Genomic DNA, 19498 nt, shown 5'->3' on the forward strand with positions numbered 1-19498 from the left:
GGGTTGGTTTGGTTGAGGGGAGGTGGTGGTTGGGTGGAATTAGGTGTATTAGTGGGGGGATTGGGGCCGGTCTGAGATTTCTGGGTGAGGGTTTAGGGTGAGGTCAGGTCGTTGGGACAGGCTGGGTGGATGAAGTGGGGTGGGGTTGGGTTGGGTGTGGTGAGTTTTAGGCTGGCATGTGCTAGGGTACATGGATGGAGGAAGGGCAAAGCTGAGGCAGGTAAGTTGTTGACCAGAACTACGGTTCCCGAGGGCGTTCAACCTACCAGCGCTTTGAGGTCATACCAATGATATATAGAGCACTATATAAATACCAAGTAACATAACATAACATAGGACTGGGGTGTGCTCGGATGGTTGGGATTCACTACTGGGGTGATCTAGAGCGAGTGGGTTTCAGTGCTAAGGTAAACTAGACACCGCCCTCCTTCATGCCACGTTCTTCATTCTGCCCAGCGCAACTATCGTTCTTCTGTGCTCAGCCTTCTTGTCTTGTCAACGGTTGTCGACACTGTTGATCACTCCACTCTCCTGTCTTCCCTTGCCTCACTTGCTCTCTCGTGCTGTCCTTCGTTGGTTGACCTCTTACCTTTCGTATCAATCTTTTTGGTATCCTGGTCTGGCTCTACACCTGACTTTCGTCCTCTCCAATTTGGTGTCCTGCAGGGATCTGTGCTTGTCCCTCTTGTCGTCTCCCCTTATACACTCCCACTCTCCCATCTCATATCTTCCTTTAATCTTTGCCTCATTTCTGTGCATATGACACCCAACTTTTTCTCCTCTCTTTCTAACTTTTCTGACTCCCTTGAGGCCAATGTCTCTGCTTGCTTCTCAGCTATTAAAACGGAATCCAAACCCACCTTCTTCACCTTAAAGCCAGACAAAATCCGAGCTTCTATTTATTCCCCTCCTCCACTCTACCTCCATCTGCCTACCCTTCTGGTATTTCCTTCCCACCTGCTTTAATCCCCTTTATTGTACAGTGAGAAATCTTGGTGTAATCTTTGAGTCTTCACTCTCTTTCACTACTCATATCTCTACTACTGCTTTTATTATTGATATGATGGTATCTATTGGGGCGGACCTAGCTTTGAGAAGCAACAGAGCTTCCTGCTCGTGATTCCATTAGCAGTAACCAATGCTCCAATTTCCTTCTTTCATTTGACAACCGACTTCTCTTTCACTTTCTCTGCACTGTCTTCAAGGCCATAATGGTCCTGCTCCCTCCTATCTTTCCCTCTTAACTCTCTCTACCTTCCTGCACGTTCTCTTCACTCTGAACCTCTTCTCCGTATCTCTGTCCGCAAATCCACTGGGCTCCATCCTGGTTTTGCTCATTTTTGTTACTTGCTCCCATGCTTTGGAACTCTCCCTATCTGCTGTGCCCCTCTTTTCATCACTCCTGTGCTGCCCTGAAAAATCATTTGCTTTCACTATCATAAGTCGTGATTTCCATTTATTTTACTTGTCATATTATTAATTAACCCTTTAACTGCCATGGGTTTTTCCCCCCAGTGCCAAGGCCTTTTTTGGTGATTTCGTTATGTGGCCATTCAAATTCTTGTAACTTTTTTGTTACATGAAATATCTTGGCCATTTGGCTCCTTTTTTTCCCACATGTAGGCGGTCGTAACGCCACCCAGGAATCCTAGGTTGCTGAAGGGGGGTGAGAGAAAATAAGCAAAAAGGGCGAAAGTTTGGGGGGGGGGTTTCAAAAAATGCCAATAAAATGATGTACAAAGAAGCCTGTGGTTTTTTCCTTGTAAAAGCTAGGAACAAATGGTTTGCTGTGCTGAATTCCACAATTTCCTGGCTTTCAAGAACAGGTCGAGTGGAAACGAAAAAACATTGTTTTGATGTGGTTATCAACTGTTTTGTGAGAGGTAGGCGATTTTGGCCATTTTTGCCAATTGGACATGCATGGACAGAATGGAAGAAAAGTGTAGGAAAGCTGAATTGGAGGACAGAAAGGCATATATTTCTGAAAAGTAGACACAATTCCAAGTTTAGGAAGGGGTGATTTGCGTATGTCAGGCAACAACTAGGTAGGGGAAAATGCCATAGATTGGGGGAAAAGCGGGAAAATGACCGAAAAAAAAAGGTGTGTTGCACATGGTTGGCTTGGTACGGCAATGGCTTCTATGAATTTTGAGAAAAGCAATGCTCCGCTACATTCTCCCCGACTCTTGCAGTTAGGAAAGCACACATTGTTTGTAGTGTTTTACAAAACAAGCACTACCACAAGCCAAACATTGAGCCATGGTAGACAGGTGTTTTATGCTCACGACCTGAACAGACGCACTTAGCATGTGTAAATCGGGAAAACCAATGTGGTGAGGAACGGCAAGCATCCATTTTTTGAAAGAGCACAGGCAGACCTTTTTAAGGGTAGGTGACTTGTTCAGGTTACAAAAGTGTATGGTGCCTAAAGCAGCGACTAAATGTAGGTCACATTTGGTAAATGAAAGGGTTGTGTGACAAAGGGCACCAGCAAATGGGTCAAACCGTTATGAAAATCACACAAACACAATAAATGTTATACCTTCCTGCATTCCCACAGGTGTCCCGATGAAAACGGTACCTCACATGTGTGGGTGCACCTACCTGGGCGCCAAGGGGAAAGCCTAAAACACAGGTATCCCCAAGTCTGTTTTCACACCTGAATTTCACACTCACATCATATAGATATGGGCCTAGGGTGTCGAAGCCAGCAAGGGAAATAGGGAACCCCATGCATTTCCCAAAAGAGGACACCCCTGGGAATCCACAGAGGTCTGCCTTGTGCAAATTGCCCCAGTTTTTATTAGCCACAATCCCAGACAAAGTGTGATATTTGGTGGCGAAAAAACACAATGTTCACTTTGGGGTTCTGGGTAATAAATTTGGGGCCGCTTCGTGCAAGTCAGACCTCTGTGCATTCCCACGGGTGTCCACTTTTGGGAAATGCATGGGGTTCCCCGTTTCCCTTGCTGGCTTCGACACCCTAGGCCCAAATCTGTAGGTTGCCCACATGAACAAATTGTGCTGTGGCGAAAGGCTTGGGGTTACCAGCGGGTTACCCTTTTCCTTTTGCGCCCCCAGTAGGTGCACCCACACATGTGACGTACCTTTTTCGTCGGGACACCTGTGGGAACGCGAGAAGGTATGACATCTTTTGTTGGCAACGTGTTTCGGTGAGTGGACACAGGGAAATGTCTCTGAAATTGGCTGGAAATGAAGACAATTCTCAGACATTTTGCTCTGGCTACCCACCTAAACACACCGCCAGTAACACATGGCATACCTTCCTGCGTCCCCACACGTGTCCTGATGAAAACGGTACCTCACATGTGTGGGTGCACCTACCGGGTGCACAAAAGGAAAAGGGTAACCCACTGGGAACCCCAAGCCTTTCGCCACTGCCCATTTTGTTCATGTGGGCAACCTACAGATTTGGGCCTAGGGTGTCGAAGCCAGCAAGGGAAACAGGGAACCCCATGCATTTCCCAAAAGAGGACACCCCTGGGAATCCACACATGGCCCAACTGGAGGGGCGGCCCATCTCATGTAGCCCTCCCAGGGGCAGATAAGGGGGGGGGCTGTCCTGCACTCCTCCCTGGGTTCAGGCGTCCGTTCCTAGGAGCAGATATCTGCATGACATGGCACCCACTCCATTGCGGCTGGGGGGGGAGGGGTCAACGCCCCATCACATTAGAAAATTCCCAGACCCCCCCCTAAAAAGCGTTCCACCATTTTCACTCTTTTCCTTTGGTAACCCAACTCCCCTTGGTGCAGAGAGGCACATTGATGTGCCAATCTGGCCCCGGGGTGCCCAAACCTTACTGCCCCGCCCACTGTGGGCCTGTCCCACCATTTTTGGGGGCCCTCTCCCCCCTCAAACCAAATGGGTGGCAGGGGCACCTCACGCAGGCCTCCCTGGGCCTCCTACAAACGGCTGCCTGAGGTACACCCCCCTCCATTTGGGGTGGGGGGGGAGAGGGCCCACAAAAATGGTGGGACAGGCTCCCCAGTGGGTGGGACAGTAAGGTTTGGGCACCCTGGCGCCAGATTGGCACACCAATGTGCCCTCCTGCGCCAAGGCAGGTATATTAAACAAAACAAAAAATAGAAAAGGTATACTACACTTTAGGGTGGGCTGAGGGGCACCCTAAACCGCCAGGTAATTTTCTAATGTACTGGGGGGGTGACCCTCTACCCCCCCACACCAAATGCAGGGGGGGGTCTCTCATTCAGCCCTCCCTGGGGGCAGATAAGAGGGGGGCATCTCATGCAGCCCTCCCTGGAGTCAGATGCCCCTTCCTAGGAGCAGATATCTGCCCCCAGGAAGGGCTACAAGGGGTGCCCCCATTTCGACTTGTGGTGAGGGGGAGAGGGCCACCCCCCATTTCTGTAAAATATATCCCTGGTGGCTAGTGCCCCCATCCCACCCAGAATTCCGTTTTTCTTATTTTCATTTTTTTGTTTTGCCCCCATCCCTGGGGGCAGATGATCAGCCATCTGCCCCCAGGGGGGACCTAACCAGCAGGCCCCATCCTTTGGAGGGCCTGCACACTAATTCCTGGTAGCCCCCCCCAGCCCCCAATTGGATGTGGGGGCCACCTCATGTACCCCTGCCTGGGGCCATAAATCTGCCCCCAGGGAGGGCTACAAAGGGTGGCCCCCCTTTCCACTTGGTGTGGGAGGGGGAGGGCCACCACCATTTCATGGGGGCAAAAAAGTCCCAGGTCCCCCACCCCCACCCCCGTTCTATTCTTTTTTTTTCTTTTTGCCTCCCTTCCCTGGGGGCAGATGATCAGCCATCTGATCCCCAGGGTTGTGCACATATGTGCCCACATGCTTTGAGGGCCCGGGGGGATCCAGGGGAGGAAGAGGGCTGCTTACTTGAAGCAGCCCTCCTCCCCCCCACGTCACAAACGTTTCCATGGTGGTCCAGTGGGTTGCTGGTCACGGATCGAGCGCTCTGCTCATATACAGTCCAATTTTGGACACTGCCAGTTCCTCCATTTTTTTCCTGTAGTCTCCCACATAGTAATTTTCATTTATTTTACTAAAATGATAACATTTGTCCAAAATCATCCTACCTCGCAATATACCTGGACGTGGCATGGCACAGCTGAACTGCCAACACACAGTTCTGTGCCATTCCAAAACCCATGACCCGTGTACATGGTGGCAGGGGAGCGGACTTATGAATTTCACGGGGGAGAGGCAAATACAGGAAGTGACATCACTGGCAGTTATAGGACCACAAATTTGCATGTAGTCGCCAACTTGGTGCAACGACGCGTGGGGGGGGTAGGGGGGGTGGAGTCGCGCACAGCACAGAACAGTGGAAACATTGGCTAGCATGTACTGCATATATTAAAGTCAAGTAAGAAGGAGATTTAAGCCTTCGAGTTGCATTCCAGTAGGCCATCACTGCCCCTACTCCACCCCTCTATAATCATCCAGGTTGTAGTAGCCCTCAAAAGGCAGAGCAGCACAACTAGGATGGGGGAACGAAATGCCGTCCCATCCTGTGAGTGTGTCAAACGTCAGAGCAAAGACTGTGCAGGTGCCTCCTACCTTGGAGCACAATCTCACTAATTTGGTGTAAATCTCGCAAGTGGGAGCATGGGAATCCCCTGCGTGTGTGTGTGGGCTGCAGACCCCGGATAACATGCTCACTTCTTCAGTGTGAAACTCTGGCCAAGTTTCTTTGGGCAAGCATTCAGGATGGGTCTCACACCTATAAACAGTGTGATATATTGAGTGGGCACCTCACTCCTTGGAGCATAATATCAACTGTTGCAGGTAATCTCACAACTGAATTTACAGTTTCACTCTTGGTCATCTCAGTGACCCCATGTATATTAATGGAGTGAGTGTCCCATCTGGGAAGACAATTATATTTCTGTTAAAACACTCTGAATTGTCACTCCAGTTTTCTCGATTCATAGATCCATACCATATTCATTCAGTGTGTGCAGGGGTGATAACTTGTGTCTGAGAGAGCTAATTCTTTCATTCAGGAGAGATAAAGGGGTAACAACCCCCTGTATCTGGGATCAGGCTCATTTTGCCCCATGGCCCCTCCAGAAGGAGTGAGCAGGTTTTAAGACCCTGCTGATTCTGCTATCCGACAGGCTCGAGCCTTCTATCCCTTGCCCCATCACGGCTCCCAACATCCTGAGCGGCAGCTTAGGGACAGCAGGCAGCTCCGGACATGCCTGTTGCCAATTGAATGTAGACAGATCTACTATTTAGACACTGGGAGAGAGCCATGAATCCACATTGGTGGTGAAGAAGCACTCAACATACAGAACACAATGGAATAGTGTTGCAGTCCTGCTGAGAAATGACAATTCTGAGCAGGTGAGCAGTAGGCTGGATCAGTGCTGTCCCATAAAAGGTGTAGAAGCCTCTGTGAGAAGTGGCTGTACTGACCCAACGGTGAGAAGTGTAGTATTTTCACATTAACTATGCTTAAGAACTTTGGGTTATTGAATAGTGCTGCTACATTCTGAGTAATTCCATCCCATTAAATATTTGAGCTCTTTTATTACCACGACAGTGTTGAGATATTCTGATGATGACAGACTTGCTCAATAATTCTGGTTCTGTATCATTAAATGTACTTCAGATCTTTACAGCATCGGAAGGATAGCTCAGGGGCAATATGCTCGCCTTGGAAGCAAGACGACACAGAGCAACACAGGTTCGATCCCTCGGTCCACGCAACACAGGTTCACTCCTTCGGTCCGCACAACACAGGTTCGCTCCCTCAGTCTGCGCTTAGAAACCTCTGGGTAGTACACGCATTATAAATAACCAATTCAAATAAAAAGAAATACATCTGTTGAGAAGTGCTGGGACCTTGTCAATAAGAGTGTAGCAGCTCAACTGAGAGGTGCTGATGTTGTCCCATCAAAAGTATAGCAGCCCCACTAGCATTGCCTCAACAAAAGCATAGTATTATCGCTGAGAAGATTCAACAAGCCCTGTTACAGCAGTACTATCCCATAAAGAGTATAGCCAGCTAACTGAGGAGCACCAGCATTGCCCCATTTCAAATATGGCAGCTCTACTAGAAAGTGCTGGCTCATACGCCTCCACTCCCCGCCCATAGCATTCACCCTCACCACGTGCACACTCAGACATGCAAACAGTATCATTTTCCCTCTCCATGCCCCCTCCCTCGCTTTGCATCTGTACCTCCAATTCTAAAAAGCCTTATGGGTTGGGTGTAGCTCTACATCTGTTCACCCCTCTTTCCAAGACGGGTGCACAGATGTACAAATACACCAAACCCAAAACGATTTTTAGAAATTGAGGGACAGACTTGTTTTGCATCTGTGCCCCCATTTCTAAAAATCCTTCTGGGTTGGGTGTACCTCTACATCTGTGCACCCCGGGGGACAGATGTAGAAGTATACCCAACCCAAAACGATTTTTAAAAATTGAGGGACAGATGCAAAGCAAGAGCCTCTTGCTTTGCATCTGTCCCACAATTTCAAAACATTGTTTTTCCTCGGCTTTTACCCGGGCCGCCAGAGAGAGACACAGTATGGATAGAACAAAGGGCCATCCATACTGCGTCTCTTTTCTCCGGCCGGGGGGGGGCCCGCAGCCCCCCTCGTACTCTGCGCCCCTGCATGGTGGGGTTGTAAAATCCACTGTGTCTTTTCCAGGGCTCTCCAGCCCCCAACAGTCCTGCTGCTCGCAATCGCAAGGCAGGAGGGCAGCCTGGGTAAGTGGGGGCCAGTCAAGGAAGGAGCCCAGCCACCCGCCTTATCTGCAGGCAAGCAGGAGGCATCGCTTCATCTGTCCAGGACCTGGCTCTCCTTGGCTCTGCGCAGCGATTTTAATCAGTGAATTTCATGACTGCTCTTCAGCCTGGGAGAGCACTTAACTCACTGATCCATGCAGTGTCAACACTTCTCACTGCAACGAGGCTTCATTAAGGGGGTCGGGGGGCAATGTGAATAGATGGCTGGGCGCCCCCTCCCCTGTCCCCACTGCTTTCATCTGTAGAAAGATGCCTCTTCTATTCGGTGGCCCTGCCCCCAGTGCTTAACTAAATCATGACTGAGCATGTGCAGTCAGCCGGATTCATCACAAATATGTACGTGTATGTGAAATAAGTGCATTATTAACGTGATAATGATACACTTACTTCACGTACATATATATTTGTTATGTATACTTTGATATGTTTTGCACATTTAGTGCTTATTAGAATCCTGGGATTTTATGAAACACAGTGTCCGCTGCGTTTATCTTTTGGAGTCTGGTGGATTTGTAATGTTTACGTCCATTTACCAGTAGCTCTTAAAAGGGCTTTGCCGTGTTACGTTATTGCAGTGAGCCTGGCTCACATCAAGTTACAGAAACGGCACCCCTGGGACCCCATAAACACAATGCACACCACATTCCTGCTTTTAAAAAAATCCTATCCTTTAAGTACTGACTGAGCATGCGCACGCATGCTCAGTCAGCAGGATAGGATTTTCTGACAGATAGGAAAAAGTGACGTTACATCGGCAGATGGGGACCATGATGGGGATTTTTGGGAGTTGGTATCTTTGCTACAGGTCCTGTTGCAAGTGGCTGTATATATGGGGTTTCATGGAACCATTCCTCCCCTGGTTACTCAAGCCTTGAAGACTGGCCGCCCTCTCTTAAATTAGGTGGTCTTCTAGGTATGGGAGGGCTGGGAAACGGCCTATGTTAATCGGTTCTTGGCAACGTGGTGCCCTCTGCGGGGATTGGGAATATCTCTCCTGAAGGCTGTGTCAGAAGGTTGGATTCTGTGAATCATCAGTGTTCTGTCAGCCTTGTCCCCCTTGTCCCCTCATGGTTCCAACTGATGCGGCTCTCTAGGAGTGCGGCAGTGTGACGCATCACGCCTCAGGAGCGTGATGAGTGCAGGGGCTTCCTGCTCCAGGTCATGGCTGCTGCAGGCCCTGCTCTGTGGGTTTTTGGATCAGATCTCTGGGTGAGGGCTGTTCTCACGACGGACAATACTTCTCCCGGGACATATCGCAAAAAATAAACATGCTTGGTGGTACCAGTTCAAGAGGTCTGGTAATGTCATTCAAGACGTGCTTGTCCCGAGGTGGGCGATTTGTTGGCAGACCGCCTGGCCAGGATCTTTCCGTTCACATCCTGGGCACTGAAGCGAGATCTGTTTCAGTTGCTTGTCAGCAGTTTGGTCCCCTTGTCTGGGCTTGTTTGCCTCCCTCTAAATGCGAAGATGGGGAGTTTTTTGCTCCAGGTTCCCCAGTTAGGAGGCTTGAGGCATTGCAGCTATGACTGTTTCTTGGCCAGCGGCCCTGTTGTGTGCTTCCCTCCTCTCCCGTTGGTCCTGAGGGTTCTGGTGTAGATAAGGGATTCGGCGGTGGAGGTACCCCTTTGACTGAGATGATCTTGGTCTTTGGTGATGGGGCTGGCAGTTACTCTGGGGTTTCTGGTGCCGGCCTCCTTGTGTCCATTGCTCCTAGAGTCTGAAGGGGCTGTGAGGTGGTGGAAAAAATGGCAGGTAGGAATGTGAGGGGGGTTATACCCCCAGGTATAGGGGAGGGTCATTGAGAAAGAAGAAACAGAAAAGCGGTTCCAGTCGTGGAGGATGGTGCCTCAAAAGTACTGAGAAGAGGACGAGCAGGACTAGGAGTAATGGGTTCACTCTTTTCACTCACTTCGAAAATACCCACTACGACAGTGTAAGAGAAAAACTAAGTACAAGCGACAATGGTTTTGTCTCAAAATATGATTGGATGATTCCAAATGATAACGTGTCCTCTTTCTCTCTGCCACACTCTTTCCGCCACTTTGTATTTCATCTCACACTAGCTTTCTTCCATTCAACGTCACTAAACATAGCAAACACAGAGTAATAACAGTCACGACTTTCTAATATCTACGCCGTTTTTACCTGTTCAATCGGCTGACGGTAGGGCACTGTCTGCACCCGGAAGGCTATTTCCTATTAGAGGAAGGGCCGTAGTAACACGTCCTCTCTACGTTACGTTCCATTTACTCATGCGTCCTACACTAACTCGCCATCTGTCAACGTCACGTTACGTTCCTTGCTTCTAACTCGCTATGCCAGCTCGTGACCAGTGTATTGGCAAGTTACGAATAGGGACAGGGCTCAGTGTATACATATACTTAATTCATTCGAATTGTTTATTTTGATAAAACCATAAACAATACAAACACAACACTTCATCGGTTGGTATACATTAGCACACAGAATTAAAACCGTTACTTCTGTTCATATAAAATATACATACAATACCAATGGATACATTATATATCATAAATAAGTCAAACGCTTTTGAAGAGCCTAAAGAATAACCTGCAAAAACACTGGCAACACCGTAAGGTAAATAAATCATTTCTGTACACATTTTTTCGTTTGGCCCGTTATATGCACAATTGTCATCATAGTGAATTTGTATTATTCTCAAGCTCTGTTTTGACAATTGTAGGGTTCCCTTTCGAGTGGAATAGGTCAAGGATACAAAATTTCCCCCAAAAAATCATGAAATCTGGCCATTATAGGGCTGTATTTTTTCAGTATGAACGCAATCATGTAGAGCTCCAATTCTTGCAGTTTAGTTAGAGTGAGATAAAATTATTTGCCCAGGGTCATGCACTTTGCCTAAACAGTGGAGCTGGGATTTCAAACCAGTCTGCAATGTATGCACTTGACCGCATAAATTCCAAGTTTTACTTGTTTTAAGTTTTGTATTTCAATGCCTGCAACAATAGTGTTTTACAGATTTACTTGCAAAATACACACATTGCAGAAACCTGGCAACACGTAATTCCCAATAGAAACACGTTAAACCAAACGAATATCATGATAGGTTTATTTTCTATATCCTGAAAGGGAAAGTATAAGTCACAGAATGCAAGATAATGGCAGCCTGAAACATCTCACCAATGCGCGCGCACGCACACTCTCTCTCTCTCTCTCTAAAATAAGTTTTGTAATAAACTCTGGTATCGAGATTCTTTGTCACAAACTTCTAGTTCATTGCTACGTGTTATGTTAAGAACATTTCATTATGGTAAGAACATTTAACTATGGACATAAAGCAAACCTTTTTTTGCTGTCACAGATTTGCTAAGTAATTGGTGCTGCGGGTCTTTCAGTTGGAAATGTCCTAGTATGAATAAGAAAGGCTCTGCTGATAAAAGAAATTTGTTAGTTGTTAAGGTGCTGTGGCAAACCCCAGAGGGAAGAGATAGTGGGCCTCATTACGACCCGGGTGGTAAGGGATTACCGGTACCGGTAAGGGCATCGGTACCGGTAATCCCTTACTGCCCTAATACGAGTTCCCTTTGCAGGTCCTCCCTTAACGCCTGGTTTTACCAGGCGTTAAGGACGGGACCAGCAAAGGGACTTTGGTGCTAATTACGGTACCGCAACGTGCGGTACCGTTATTAGCGCCTCCCCATTCCCATTGAGCCCTACAGGGACTCAAATGGGAATGGGGAAGGGCCCTGGTGAATGGGGAATTACCGCCCCCGCCAACCTTGGAATGGGGCGGTAATAGCTCCATTCACCAGGGCGGAGTCGGTAAAGATTTGGAGGCAGCCATGGCGCTAATATCGCCATGGTTACCTCCAAACTCCTAATGAGGCCCAGTGTGTGTAGTGTGTGTGCAATTCGTCAAAGACACTTTTTGTGAGGCTTTAAACTAAAGTTACAAACTTTAAAATAAAAATGAACTAGTGATACAGCGAAAAAATGAACTAGTGATACAGCGACATTGTATTACACTTCCATGTCTAATGCACACAATTGCCTTCCTCTAAACTTATGAGGGAGAGCCAGTTCACTAAGACTTTTTTAGGCAGATTCCCAATAAAGCAGGTTATATTTCTGGACTTGGGTCAGTAGTGTTAAGTCATGTGAGCATATGCCGTGACGTTGCATGTCCCAACGTGTAAAGCGTGCATGCTTTGTTTAGAGTGAAGCAGGGACCTGTGTGACCAACACCTGTGTGTGAGTCCTCATTACTGCGGTGCACTGTGCAGCACAGGCCCCCCACTGATTTCACAAAAATGGTGATGAGTCGGTCCAGGACGCGCCCCTGCTAACCCTGCAGGCCAGCAGCATCTGGATTCTCACTGCGTGCTGTGAGAAACCTGAAGGTGTCTCCCTAGCTGGTGTCTGGGGATCTGTCATCCTGGTGGCCAGGACACGGCCATCGCTATTGGATCCAGTTCCTGGGTGTGGACCAGTGAGGGAGAATCACCTGGATGGGAGGCCCTGTGGGAGTGGGACACAGACGGGCGAGACGCGGTATCCCCCTTCTTTCAACACCCTTTCCCCATCCTACAACGTAGGATATGCCAAAACACTGCCCTCCTTTTTTCAACATGAACACTTTCACACAACACGAAAGACAACGGACTAATACTAGAGTCGTTTACCTGACATGTCCCAATACCAGGGTCAGGCAAAGTCAGGCAATTGACCAGAATCACACACACCTGACGGCCCTTTCCCTTCCCCACAGGCATAAAAGGTGGTGCACAAGAGCACAGGACGAGCAAGACAGACCGCACAACGTAAGAGCTAACTCAGCAGAGCAGTTCAAGAGGAGGAGAAAGACGGCGCAGACCAAGAGGGTGACAAGGAGAGAGTTGACCTGGCCCTTTCCGACCAAGGCCTGAGGAACCTCCGCAGAGGAAAGAATAAGTCCACAAACAATAGCCAACGTATGTTGCAGCAGATGTCAACGGTGTACAAGACCCTCCTCCGCTGATTACCAAGCTGTAGAGAGACGCTTGTCTCTGTGATACCAACGTTGACTCCAAGGAAAAAGAAAGCCAAGCGGTTCATCACAGCCAGTGAGTCGAGGGAATGTCGATAAGAAACCAAACTATGTTGAACGAAAAGCAGCTGATGGCTAAATTCAACTTTAAAAAGCAAAAGATACTATTAATGAAGGAGGGGGAAAACACGCAATAGCGGAGTCCGGCACCACGTGGGTGCTCATGCAGGAAACTCTGGACGATTACACAACAGTAAAGACTACCGTAACCAGAAGGCATTGGGAAGAGGCAAAGCAAGGTCAAAGTGGTCATACAGGGGTCTTGTAAAATCCTCTGTACCGTCGAAAATCTTTGACCGGCAGATGATTGTGAAAGCTAAGGGAAGTGAATCCCGTACATGAACAGTGTGTTACAAAAGTCGGCAAGAGTAAATCCGGCAGAGGGAAGCCGACAACCAGAAGTAAAGGCCGAAAACCTGTTTAAAATACATTGAGATTTGTGAAAGCGAGAAGTATTGTAAGACAAGGGCAAAGGAAGTGTCCCCCTTGTCATTTGGGGTTCGAGCCTGGCCGAGGGAGATCCAGGGGTGGAAAGTTATCACCCAAAGTTCACTGAGAAAGGAACTGTCTTGTTAATTTGTGAAATACGACTTCTGAGGGGTATGCACCCAGAAGAGGGGGATCCAGAGGTGAAGCCATCACCTAAAGTGTTTGTAGAACAGAACTTTGTGTTTTTTTGTTGAGAGCATCAAGCCTCGAAGGCAAGAGACTTCTATTGAAAAGAGACTTAACCATCAAAGAACCTGATAGCTGATATGGAACTGTTAGGTTGTGCTGGGAAGGCTCAAGCGTGTGCTGTGCTCCAAAGTCCCACATTGTCCCATGCTAACAATGTGGGGAAGGGAGACATCAAGGCAATCACATCCTTGACTTATTATTTTTGAACACCTTCTCCTTTATTTGAAAACTCTATCCCATTACTGTAATTAGTTGTAAGGATTTAGCAATAGTTATTTTTTTAGTATAGAAAAGACGCCACACGGACTGCCTTATTTTTCATTTGATAGTCGACGCTTACTTCCATCTTAGATTTAGGTTAGGCGTTTTTCCACCCTGCACGTACAGTTTAATAAACAGACTTGAACTGGGATCACTTGTGTCTGTCTTTACTAATGTCACCATGAGTTCCTTACAGTGCTGAGACTCAGCCCACCGCAAGAACATACCATGTTCTGTGAATGCCGGTAAGAGGCTCCATACCCTTCTTTCAGCCACCGCTCTTCACATAGTCACTCTGAGGCAGCTGTCTCAATTTTTTGGAAACCTCAGGATAGACTGAACCTACACCCGTCCAGGTTGCCCACTTGCACCGCAGACACACACAGGACCACCCCAAAAGGAGGGTGGGGCGCAGCTCTCGCCACAGAGTGCTTGTGCTCCTGCCCCGTGGTATCACCTTCATCATCCACAAGCGCGTTGCAGCTCCCCCCCCCTCTGGAGTTCCTGTGCGCCTGCTATACAAGAACAGAGGCCTCACAATCCCAGTTCAGGGTTGTGGCTCTGCCGGGAGTGCCTGTGCACCCCTCTTCATCTGCCTACAACACCTGACTTACGCCGTACCGCCCAGGGAAGATGTCAGCCAGTGAGGCTGGTGCATCTGTGCCACAACCTCAAGGAGGCAAATCACATCAGCGAGCGTTGCTCGCACCCGTTTGTGAATTTGACATAGATGGTGCACAGCCAACCTAGGACCACAATGGGAGTTGTGGCGCAAACGCCTGGACATGTATTTCAATGCTACAGGGGAGAAGGATGACCTAACAAAGACATGTACACTGATATATTCAGCAGGCCCAGCGGCCCACAAGCTATTTAAGACCCTGTGCCCCACCGATGACTCGTACGGCGCAGCCGTAAAGGTGCTGTCAGACTACTTCGCTACCATGGTTAATACCGATTAGGAGAAATTTGTCATGCGCACCGCCATGTAAAAGAGTGATGAAAGCCTAGACAAGTGCCACAGTCGCCCGAGGCAGCTTCCAGCAACCTGTACCTGGATAAACGAAGAGGAAGAGGTGAGGCTCCAAATTATCATCGGGTGCCACTCTGTCATACTGCAGAGACAAATCCTTTGTGAGCCAAGACTAATGCTTCCCAGAATCCTTGAGCTTGGACGGTCCCACAAGCTGGCAGACATCAAGGCCTCAAAAAAGGAGTGATTGCAGAAGTTGGTCAAGCTAGAGGAGGTATGTTCAGTTGAAAAGCATTCCCCCAAGACCCAAGGAACAAGGAATGTCTGGCGACAAAAAAAGCTCCGGAACGCATCCACCCAAGCCACCTGACCGCAATGTGGTTATGACTTTCCCCATGAAAAACACTGCCCAGGCAAAGTGTACACCTGCACCAATGACATTTGTGATGTCATCTTTCATGTCATGGGTGTTAGTCCTTGCAGTGCACAGTGTTAACGCGACTTATGGTTGCTTAGCTTACCATAACTAGTGAATTTCTGGGGTTTTTCTGTTTTACCTGTAACCATAACTTCCCCGTAACAACGTTTTTCCATTGAATTTCATAGGTTTTTCATAGTGCAACTTAACCATAATGTCCCTTTAACAACGGTTTTTGTTAGTGAAGTTCATAGATTTTTATTAGGGCATTATAAACATAACGTTGCTTTAGCATAGTGTATTTAACAATGATGCTATGTTTGTAGTATCACACCTTCACCATAACGTCCCGTTAGCAATATTTATTGTGGCTGATTATGATATAAAGCTCCTTTCAGAGTGTCACAATGTAAGTGCCGATGAAGGGAGGCAGTGCAACGTGCATCGTATACCCGCCACACAACTGTATGCTAAATGGAAGCAACTCTGGTACTGTGGAAAACACTGCAGTGGAAACAGGTAGAAATGTGTGGCTGTTGAAACAGATGGTTCTGCGTGTTGCAGTGCTTTTCGAAGAGTGCAAGTGCCCAACAGCAAGCACAAACATTATTCCTATACTTCCAAAAAGGGCAGCAAGGCAATGGCCCTCAACACTGGCGGTAGCCCCTGGCGCTATTAGCACCATGGGTGCTGTCGGTGTGTAATGAGTCCGCCAATGTTCAATGGGGAATTACCACCCCATTCCAAGGTTGGCAGGGCGGTAATTCCCCATTGAACATTGGCCCTTCCCCATTCCCATTTTTGCCCCATAGGGCTCAATGGGACTGGGGAAGGCGGTAATTACGGTACCACAAATTGCGGTACCGTAATTACCACGAAAGTCCCTTTGCGGGTCCCTACTTTAACGGCTGGCCTAAACCAGCCGTTAAGGTCGGGTCCCGCAAAGGGACCTCGTAATCAGGCGCTAGGGGGTTAACGGCACCGCAGCCTTTTTACGGCGCCGTTAACCCCTTAGCGCCAGGGTCGTAATGACCCCCAATGTGTGTAGAGTGTACACAATTCGCAAATGCAGTAATATCAACAGGAACTCTATTTGTGGGGAAAACTGTTCGTGCTGTGAAACGATAGATTACAGTACGACAATGGCACAAGTTGTAAAAAGACATAAATACACTTCTTCACAATGAACCGCGCTTTCTCCATTTCTGGACCAAATAAAAAATAACATGTCTACATGGGTGTCTGCATAATGGGATACACAATTATGCAGGAGATTGGAAACAGAAGCATTACCTGGCCTACGGCCTCCCTCAGCACAAACAGCACTGAAAATCGTGTTACATGGTGTTAATTTGTCCCTCCACAATCAACAACAATAATATCATTGTGATAGAGCATCACCAAAGTCTCACACAGACAAACCAAAAGCAATCACTTCAGTGTAGCTGCTCCATATGGGTACAAACCCACATGATACACTCCACACATAACTTCCACCGGACTCTGTTTGCCATTCACTGTCAAGTAATGTATGTACAATTCACCCACAAAGCATACGCTATGGCTTGTACAACACACAGCCATAAGCTCACCCTCTGCATTTAGGTCAACAAACACACTGTGTACCACAGTCTGTGCGTGCACTCCACACCCAGAAAGCTTATTGCGCAATCTCGTGTCCTCCAGAGTCCGAAATGTAAGGTGGCCATGTGGAAAAGGGTCATATGTGTCATCCGCCATGCCGAGTGGCGGTTACTTCCGCGTTGGTGGATTCATCGCGGATGATTGCATCGCTAGTTCAGGCACGTTTCTTTCCATACTTGCGGTGTAGGTCTAGTGGTTGTCCAACATGGCGGCAAACCGAGTAGTATTTGTTTGTTCCACTTCCGGCGACCATTGCATTGCAACCCCTCAGTTTAAGCTTTCGCTCACCTTTGGGTAAGACGCTGGTTTTCCTCTCTCGGCTTACACTCTGCCACTCTCTCCTTTATCGGATCCGCTCCTCTGACGTTTCCGTACCTCTTCCTTTCTTCCTCTCTCCTTACTTAAATCCCTCTGCTGTTCTTTCTTGCCCCGCTCGGCGCCTCTTGGACTCTCCTTCCTCTGGCTGCTACGTTTATTGCATCCTGCCTCAGCCTCGGCGGGATCCTTCTGCTAGGAGCCGGGTTCTGTTCCACAGTGGGTTACCCATTGCCGGCTCCACACCCCGTAGCTGGTTTATTCCTCACCTCACTGGAACGTTGTTGCTGTAAAAAAGGGTTTTTTCTGCCATTCCGGCTTTTTCCCTTTTTTCTGTCTGACCGCGGGAACGGGGCCATGGGACTGCTGGTTTATTAGCAGACACAGTGGCTTCCTCTCGGGGCAGGCACACACCACAAAAGAAAGAGAAAGACTACCTGACACGTCAGCACCTCAGCCCCGAAGATCTGGAGATCAACTACCCAGGTGAGGAGAGTGGGGAGGAAGAAGGGCTAGAAGCTACAAATCAGGACAATATGTTACACGTACAACCCTGCAACTGTCGCGATTTGCGCTGACTTTTCCAGGCGTGTGCGCGTGGGTGAAGGGGAATAAATGTCAACCAGGATAGGGAATGTCCTTTGAAGTGGTGGTTCTGAAAAAAGCAGTTTTGTTTTTAAGTTTTTAAACAACTTGTACAATGATAACTCTTTTTTCTGGCTTTTATAATTGTTTTTATTTGTTGCACTATGCCTCATATTTTAACAATACCGTCTTCAGTGCAGCCTGTAGATTGGAAAACCAAATGTCATTGCCACTGGGAGACAATGAAATGCCATTTCCATTGAGAAGGTGCACATATCGATCACCAATGTTGACATTGTCACAACAGTACATCCCAGCAGCATGCAAAAAGCTACACATGCTTCTGTTGATAAGACGCCTTCTCACCTCTGACTGCCAACAACATTCATTGGGATAGTTATATACTGGACTTGGTGGTATACATTAGAAAAGCACCTTCGCAGTGGCAAATATGCACTGCACTTCTTTCATCATCTTTTTGAGTTGACGGTACACACTTGCACAAGCTATGGAACCCAAAAGCAATGCTCCATAATGCACTACCACAACATGTACAGTACCGAAACTGGCCACTCGTCGACACCCTGCAAGCAAATGGTCAAAGGTATGGACAGCGACTCCGCACGACAAGGTCTCCACTTCGTCCAAATTCAAATTTCCATTAAGACCTCTTTCCACGGCATACAAGAGCAGATCTAGCACAAAGCGATCACCCACTATGAAAACTGTACATCTGGCCAACTCTGCCTGTCTCAGTACACAGAGTAATGAAACAAAATATGGCCGCCGTTTCCTGTGACGCATACTCTAACCACCAGATTGGACAGTTGCAACAATCGCATTTCCATTAGACAGCATGTTCAAAAGCACAGAATGTAGCACGTGCGACACGCAAAATAACGTAAGGGCCGTGCCCCAGTAAATCATGACCAGTCCATTCGTCCCTTTCCACTATGCTCTTCCTACCACGCCCTTATTAAGTATTGCTAAGTACTGACCCATTCATCCACCAAAGCTCTCCAAGACTTCAGCAGTTTACAATGTCAGTTCTCCACAAGACTTCATATGTACCGTTGCAAAATCAGCCTGCACGTGTGCTGTTATTGGAAAGCACGTCCAGTGGAAACTTCAGTGAAACATTGCATGAGTTATACATGCACTTTCAGCCACATGAGCATCCTTCACCACAAAAGAAAGGCATAGATAGATTTGTTGCAGTATGTTCACAACTCTGTTATAAGTGGCTCTGCGCATGATATCTGCCTCTAAGCGTCCACTACGTGTTTAAAAAGCATACTGATGTTCCTCCCATCTACTTCCATGAAGTGCCAATTTGTTCGTATGTGTGTGGAAAGTTTTCATTCACCCATAGCATACACTATATTAGCAAAGCAGGAACTCTGTTCTTTCCTTTCCGACAATGCTACGAAAATTGTTCCCCATTAACCCACCTACTACATAAGTCATAAAAAGAAGGCACTAACGCCACCACCAAATGTATTTTAGCAACCTACAGTCACTTTGCAAAAGGTCAGTCTCTGCACAGCTGTGGTGCTGTGTACACTGCACTGTTGCCACAGGCCCTTTTTAAATCTGCCAGCTTCCACACTACGCCCTCAGCAACTCATCCGTAAGAGGAGTATGCAACTTGTCCTTGTCCTGAACGCCAGGTATCATATCTCTGGTAGACTAAAATGTCTGCAATACCTCACGGTGGCTGCCAACAATAAACTGAAAGCCCTGTGCATTATACAGAAGGCCTTCTGGTCCCTGGACCTCAATACCTTGCAC

The 19498-nt window shown here is 47.8% G+C and overlaps 1 protein-coding gene across 1 annotated transcript in view; it reads right to left on the reverse strand.

The window, feature by feature from the left end:
- NUCB1 (nucleobindin 1) overlaps positions 1 to 10007 on the reverse strand; it is a 684805-nt gene extending 674798 nt beyond the window's left edge. Inside the window, exon 1 of the mRNA XM_069606079.1 lies at positions 9914 to 10007. The gene's annotated coding sequence lies outside the window, so the exon portion shown is untranslated. The remainder of the gene's footprint in view (positions 1 to 9913) is intronic.
- Between the last annotated feature and the right edge of the window lie 9491 nt (positions 10008 to 19498).

This window comes from Ambystoma mexicanum, chromosome 1p (genome assembly GCF_040938575.1).
Source record: "Ambystoma mexicanum isolate Mex_15411 chromosome 1p, UKY_AmexF1_1, whole genome shotgun sequence".
Taxonomy (NCBI): Eukaryota; Metazoa; Chordata; class Amphibia; order Caudata; family Ambystomatidae; genus Ambystoma; species Ambystoma mexicanum.